This window comes from Petaurus breviceps, unplaced genomic scaffold (genome assembly GCF_028583685.1).
Source record: "Petaurus breviceps papuanus isolate PSGF00001 unplaced genomic scaffold, PetGlider_PUasm1.0 551, whole genome shotgun sequence".
Taxonomy (NCBI): Eukaryota; Metazoa; Chordata; class Mammalia; order Diprotodontia; family Petauridae; genus Petaurus; species Petaurus breviceps.
This window is the reverse complement of record NW_027186372.1, coordinates 7,948,100-7,955,491: the sequence shown is the minus strand read 5'-3', so window position 1 is coordinate 7,955,491 and position 7,392 is coordinate 7,948,100. Positions and strand designations below refer to the sequence as shown.

The following is a 7,392-nucleotide window of genomic DNA, read 5'->3' as shown; positions in this document are numbered from 1 at the left end:
AACTCAAAATTTTACTAAAATGAATGTCAGAAACTATCTTTACATGTAATTGCGGAAAAAAAATAAAATACTATTCAGGAAAAAAAGATATAAAGTGTCCTGTAGTGTCAGAAGCATTTGAAAAGGTAGAATTACTTCTTCAAATGTGTGCCATGGATACACATATATCTTATGTATATGCCTTACCTCCTGTTCACATATGTCCCTGGCAATACATGTCCAAAATGTGTGCTTTTCCACATGTATTCTCTCCATGTGTCCATTCTTCCTACTGATGTTACACTATCTGTATTTGGAAGATAATGCAGTCCAGGCTTAGGGGAGAAATGTTTTGCAGCTACAAAATATTTTGTTGCTACTTTTTTTTACTCTATCATCTCATTAAATACCTTTACTTTATGTTAATTGTATCCTTTGATACAATTAGCTAACTTTTTATGACTAACTTTTATGGACAAACTCATTGATGGGGGCTTATATGATACAGTTTTAAGAGTGCAGACCCAGAGTGTACCCTGAACTTGGGTAACTATTCCCTAAATTATTTGCCCCATGAGCTATGTATAGATAAGATATTTATGGTTCAAGGAGGTTAGCTGACTTATTCATGGTCACCTTACTAAATAGTAAGTAGCAGAATAGATATTCAAACCTCAGTCTTATGACTTCAAATCCACCTTCCCTTCTACTATGGTGCCATAGTAGACTCTGCTTATATACATATGTATGTATGTACATATACACATACATATATGTACATACAAAGAGTCTACTATGGCACCATATTTATATTAAACAATATACACGTGTAGATGTAATTTATATAAACATGATGCCATAGTAGACTTTTAAAAATATCATTTTAATTTAAAATGGAAAATATAATCTTTATTTACAGATCTATCCCTCTCTTCCCCCCACCTCCCAAGTGAGGCTCTAACTATTGTTGATATTTGTTGATGTGACATAAGGGAAAGAGCATGGACTAGGAGGAAGGAGACTTGGGTTCTAGAAACAGGAGTTATCAACTATACCATCTTGGGCAAAACATAGCCTCTGAGTATCAGTTTCCTTATCTATTAAAGAGATGATAAATTAAATTGATATAATTTATATCTTTAATATAAATTAAATAGATGATAAATTATTAAATAGGGATAAGAATACTTGGGTTAGGCAGCTTGATGGCACAGTGGATTAAGCACTGTTCTTGGAGTTAGGAAGACTTGAGTTTTGGCCTTAGGTGCTTATTAGCTGTGTGACCGAGGGCAAGTCACTTAACCTTTGTTTGCCTCAGTTTCCTAAACTGCAAAATGGGAATAATTATAGCACCTGTCTCACAGGGTTGTTGTGAGGATCAAATGAGATAATATTTGTAAAGCACCTAGCACAGAGGTAGGAGCTATATAAAAGCTTATTCCCCTCCTCTTCCCTCTGCCCCTTATCTACCTCCCTAGATCCTGAGAGGTTGAGCCATAACTAGGCAGATTGAACAGGTGGCTGACCCCCATCTTGGCTCTTACCCCTGGCACAGGCCTCCCCAGCCACAGCATGAATGTGTTCGAGCTCACTGTCTTTCCTTCATGGGGTGCCCAAGGCTCCCACCACCTGTCTCCTTTCTCCTCTACCTCAACTAAATTTGATTTAAGGGCACTCTTCCAAACTGCTTGCTCGGGGTACATTTTGTTATACTCACTGCCAATTATTAGTCATGTCTCTGATGAGAGGATGAGAAAGCACTTCATAGAGTCCAAAATACAATGTGCCAATGCAAAGAGGTAGAATTAATCAGGACACTTTCCATTTCTTCCAAGAATTCTTGTCAGAACACAGGGAGAAACCAAAGAGTGAAGTGTGGGCTTTTGGGACCCATTCTCACCATCATTTTTGGGCCGTAGTTTCTGCCTGTATTGGAGACGGCTGTCGCTAGGCTGGTAAAGCCTCCCTTCCCCTACCTATTGCCCTCTTAAAGGAGCAAAATTTGTGGTTCATTCCTGGCTGGGAGAGCAGAACAAAAGAGCAGGGAACACAGGAGTGAACTGTATCATAAGAACAAGAAGGGATTTAAGAGCCTTAATATTCTCCCCTGTAAGATCAAAGAGCTTGACTAGGAGGTGATTCTTAACCTTTGTTTAGTTTGTTTGTTTCCTAGATTTCTTTGGCAGTCTGGTGAAACCTATGAACCCCTTCTCCAAATAATGCTTTTAGATCAATAAAATACATGAGAATTGCAAAGAGAAACCAATTATGTTAAAATGTGCTTGTCCATATTATAAAATTTTATTGAATCATTATTTTTAAACAAGTTTATGGACCCTAGGTTAAGAACGCCTGATTAGATGATCTATAGAGGGAAGACATGACTTCCTTTAGGTTACACAAATAGTGACAATGCTCAAAGGATATGAAACAGATAGTTTTCAGATGAAGAAATTAGAGCTATCTATAGTCATGTGAAAATGCTCTAAATAACTATTGATTGGAGAAATGCAAATTAAAATAACTCTGAGGTATCACCTTACACCAATCAGATTGCCTAATATTACAGAAACAGAAAATGATAAATATTGGAGAAGTTCTGGGAAAATTGGAACACTAATGCATTGTTGGTGGAGTTGTGAAGTGATTCAGCCATTCTGGAGAGCAATTTGGAACTATGTCCAAAGGGCAGTCAAACTATGCATACCCTTTGGTCTAGGTCTGTATCCCAAAGAGATCATAAAAAAGGGAAAATGACCAACATGTACAAAAATATTTATAGCAGCTCTTTTTGTGGTGGCCAAGAATTAGAAACTGAGGCAATGCCCATCAATTGGGGAACATCTGAACAAGCTGTGAAATATGAATGTAATGGAATACTATTGTACTATAAGAAATGATGAGTTGGAAGATCTCAGAAAAACCTGGAAAAGCTGAGTGATGGAAAGATGCTGAGTGAAGTGAGTAGAACCAGGAGAACATTGTACACAGTAACAGCAACATTGTGTGATGATCAACTTTAACAGATTTATCTATTCTCATCAATACAATGATCTAAGACAATTAAAAAAACTCCTAATGGAAAATGCTAACCACATTCAGAGAAAGAACTATGGAGTCTGAATGCAGATTGAAGCATACTATTTTCATTTTTTATGTTGTTTTTTTGTTTTTTCTTTCTCATAGTTTTTCCCTTTTGTTTTGATTCTTCTTTCACAATATGACTGATGTGGAAATATGTTTAACATGATTGCACATGTGTAACCTACATCATATTGTTTGCCATGCTAGGAAGGGGGGAGGGGTGGGAAGGAGAAAAATGTGCAACTCAAAATCTCATAAAAAATTAATGTTGAAAGCTATCTTTATATGTAATTGGAAAAAATAAAATACTATTTACAAAAACAAATAACAAATGAATAATCAAATAGCATCTGCCTTTCCATCCTGCACACCTTGCCTCGGGCTCTACTACTTTTCTGCTTTAGGATATCAAGAATTTTGGATTTTATTCAGGGGGCTACTTCCTCCAAAAATACAGATTACACCCTTCTGTCTCTTAGTAGCTGGTCTTTTTTAGTACTATGGCCAAAATATCTATCACCTGATGACCAATTTCTTTTTGAAAAAAAATTATTGATCTTTTGTCTTTATACATAGTCATGTCCCACTGAATCTTAGCTCATATTTCCCACATAGTCATTTCTGGTGGGCCCCAGATTAAGCCCTCCTTTGTGACAAAGAAAACAAAAAGGAAAACTCTTAATTGAAAACAGCTTATGCAGAAACGTGGACTGATTATATATATATATATATATATATGTATATCCATATGTCTATCTCTATATATTCAGTCTTAGTGGTCCCCCATCTTATGGAAAAGGCACATTTCTTTATCTTTTCTTCTGGATTATCACTGGTTTTTCCACTACTCACAGTTCACCTTCATTGTGGAGGGGTATTTCCTTCATTAGTTTTCCATGGGGAAGGGGAAGCAGGTGTAAGAGCACATCAATGGCTGAGTATAGTTAACACAAAAAGCCTTTGATTTGGAGTCACGATATCTGGGTTTCAATCTTAGCTCTGCTACCCGTGTGATTTTGGGCAAGTTCCAGCTCAAAATCTTGTGATCCGAAATCCATTACCACTTCTAGACAAAACGATCTGTTGTTCATGTCCTGTGAACAGTGGCTATTGTGTTTGTACAAGAAGGGTGGTGCTGTAATGATCTTCTTGACACTCTTGACAGTCTTCTAACTTGTAGGCTCAGACTCATGGAAGACTTTGGAGCTCATCTTCTATCTAGAAATTTAAAGAACATTGGGATTGAACCTTGGCTCAGCATTGTTAGTCTTGCTACTTGGCTTTCTCAAACCATATGCCCTCGTGGCAGCTGGGTGGCACAGTGAATAGAGCACCGGTCCTGGAGTCAGGAGCACCTGGGTTCAAATGGGCCTCATATACTTGCCACTTATCTAACTGTGTGACCTTGGGCAAATCACTTAATCCCAATTGCCCTGCCTTCCCCTCTCAAAAAAAAAAAAAAACCCAACAACATATACCGTAGTAACTAAGTTATTGACTTGGGTCCTCTATATCCCAGTTTCAATAACTGAGGCCATGTATGAACCTCATGGTTGAATCCCTGCCTTGGTTCCATAGAGGTACCTTTCCTCTGGTATAGAGGACTTGATTTCCTTTGGCATAAAGGGCTTGAGTCATATTTTGTATTTCACCAAATCTTTTGGGAACTTGAATTCTCTCCCTGTAGCTAATTCTGTTAGCCACAGGATCAATAATCCCTGATTCTGTTGCTAGTTCTTTGAAAACAGGAACTTTCTTTTGCCGTTCTTTATATCTCCAGAGTTTATCATAGTACCTTGAACACAGTAGGGATTTAATAAATGTTTATTTACTTACTGATAGATGGTCAGTCATTTTTCCTTTTTGACTGCTGGATCCTCTCCTGATGGATCAGCCCCTGTGGCACTGTCTGGCTTCCAGGACCCAGCCATTCCTAGTCTGGCCAATCTACCAGTGACTGACCTCTGTTTATGACAAGTCCCTTTCTTTGTGCAAGTAACTTAACCCTTGAGAATCTATTCCACAAATCTTTCCTACTCTTTCTCTCTAATTCAGTGAAACCTACTTTACAAAAATTAATTTTCTTTACTTTAGGTATTCTATTTGTTCACTTACTTATTAATTTGCTATTCCAATGACCCCTAGTGAAAAATAAGCAAGTTGTTAAGATATTTCTGTGTCCATGACAACCCGATAGGGCCTCGTGGGGGGAATGGAAGATGAGAACAGACTTGTAGGATCTGGCTTTCTGGAAAAGAGCTTTGAAAACTGCCTTAGAGCTGGGCTCTTGCATTCCTGTGAACCTTAGATGAGACAGAGAATTAGCAGGGTTCCCCATCAGCAGCCTATTCTAGTCTCATCTACTGAAATTCAAAGAGTCAACTTTGATAATGTCCTCAGCTAATCTGGGTTACTGCTCTCCTAGGCTGTCCAGTTGGTAAAGCAAGTTATATAATTTGTACTAATGGCAGTGTGTTGTAATGAAGAGGGCGCTGATTTGGAATAAGGTGATCTTAGGAGCAACTACGTGGCACAGTGTATAGAGTTCCAGGCCTGGAGTCAGGAAGACCTGAGTTCAAATCTCTCCTTAGAAACTTACTAGTTGTGTGACCCTGGGCAAGTCATTTAACCCTGTTTGCCTAAGTTCCTCATCTGTAAAATGAACTGGAGAAGGAAATTTCTTTGTCAAGAAAACCCCAAATGGAGTCATGAAAGTTAGACACAACTGAAATGATTGAACAACAGCAACAACGTGCCATATAACTATTCACTCTCTAAATAGGTGGGCATATCATTGGACTTCCTCTCCCCCCGTTTCATCATGGTCAAGGATTTCCCCCCCAAAACCTCAATACTCTTTCAACATTTCCATTTCATTGAAGGTTAGCTTCTGTGTCTTCTTCAGGCCCCAAGACGAACAAATCAGTTTCTTACTGTGTGAATCTCTCCGCCTCCAGTCCTAGAAGCTAGAGCTCTCTCTTCTTCCAAGCTGCAGAGATTTCAAGAGTTTGGGACGATGATGAAGAATCATGGACTTTCAGATACCCGAGATGTCATCTAATATGAGCTTCTTATTCAGCAGAGGCCTAAACAAATCAAGCGAATTGCTTAAGGTAACACAGCAAGTTAGAGACGTAGCCGTAACTGAGATTCAGCTCCCTTCACTACGACTGCCTACTATTCTTTTCACTACATGTGTCATTTCTACCGTGAATTTTTTTTCCCCAGTTAAATTTGGAATTTGGTAATTGTCCAAGTTCTTTCAAGTTCTTCTCAGTCATTCTTTTTATTGTTCAGTATGCTATTATGTAATGAAAAGTATGATTACAATGGAGTGGGAGTCAGGATGTCTAGCTTACAATCCTTGCCCTGATATTAGCCGTGTGATTCTGGGAAAAGCACTTTGACCAGCCTCTCTGAGCCTCGATTTTCCTATATGCAAAATAGGGATACTTGTATTTTCCATCTCATATTGTCATATCTATTCTGAGGAAAGTTCCTTGTGCAACATAGACAAATGGAAATTATCATTATTATTATTATTCATTTCAGAGAATCAGAAGATAATCTAGTGAATCTAGAGAGATTTCCCAAAGGAAAAGTAAAAAAACCCAATCCATTTTTAGTACTTAGTCATTGAGTCCTGATCTGAAGTTCATGAGTTCATGAGCTCATGATTTGAAGTTACATTATCCCAATTCTTTCTAGTGTGGAATTAGAGGTACAGACAGGGAAATAGAGGGGATGAAGAATCTGGGAGGAAAGAGGAAAAATAGCAGTAGAATGTTTCTGAGAAGGGAGCTGGTCATAAGTGTACATTGCAACCATAATGAATCTGAAAAAAGTATATGAAACCCAAAGCGGAGTCTTTAGAGCTAGAAGAAATTCTGGAAAATGGGTACATTCAATCCTTAGCTTTCATGGGGGTAGTATTCCTTCAAAATGGTGCAAAAGTAAAAAATGTTAATGTTGATACATTGAACCTATGGGAAATAGGTGGTGAGGTTCCCATAACCATCAAAAACTAATCTTTTGTTAGCTATTGTTGGAAATATACTTTTCTTAAGACAATTCTTTATAACAAAACATTAATTCTGATAATATGCATTTTTCCTAACATGGTAACCATGAAATAAAATGCAGTACACAAAATAAAATTGGTCACTTGGAAAACGTTTTTTCTCCCTAGTACTTTCCTTCTCTTTTTTGGATATAACAACTTGTTAATTCATTAGCACCAACTCATGGGTGGACATTCCAGCTGCCAACATTCTGGCATGAAGTTTATCTACCACCTTTATGTTCTCACGAAGCCTTATCACTGACTTT

The 7,392-nt window shown here is 37.8% G+C and overlaps 1 long non-coding RNA gene across 1 annotated transcript; it reads right to left on the bottom strand.

Moving 5' to 3' along the window:
* Positions 1–2,260: 2,260 nt before the first annotated feature.
* On the bottom strand, positions 2,261–7,126 carry LOC138172511 (uncharacterized). The gene is made up of 2 exons (XR_011171140.1): positions 5,998–7,126; positions 2,261–4,281 (listed from the first exon to the last, which is right to left on the bottom strand). It is a non-coding gene; the product is annotated as an uncharacterized lncRNA (long non-coding RNA).
* Between the last annotated feature and the right edge of the window lie 266 nt (positions 7,127–7,392).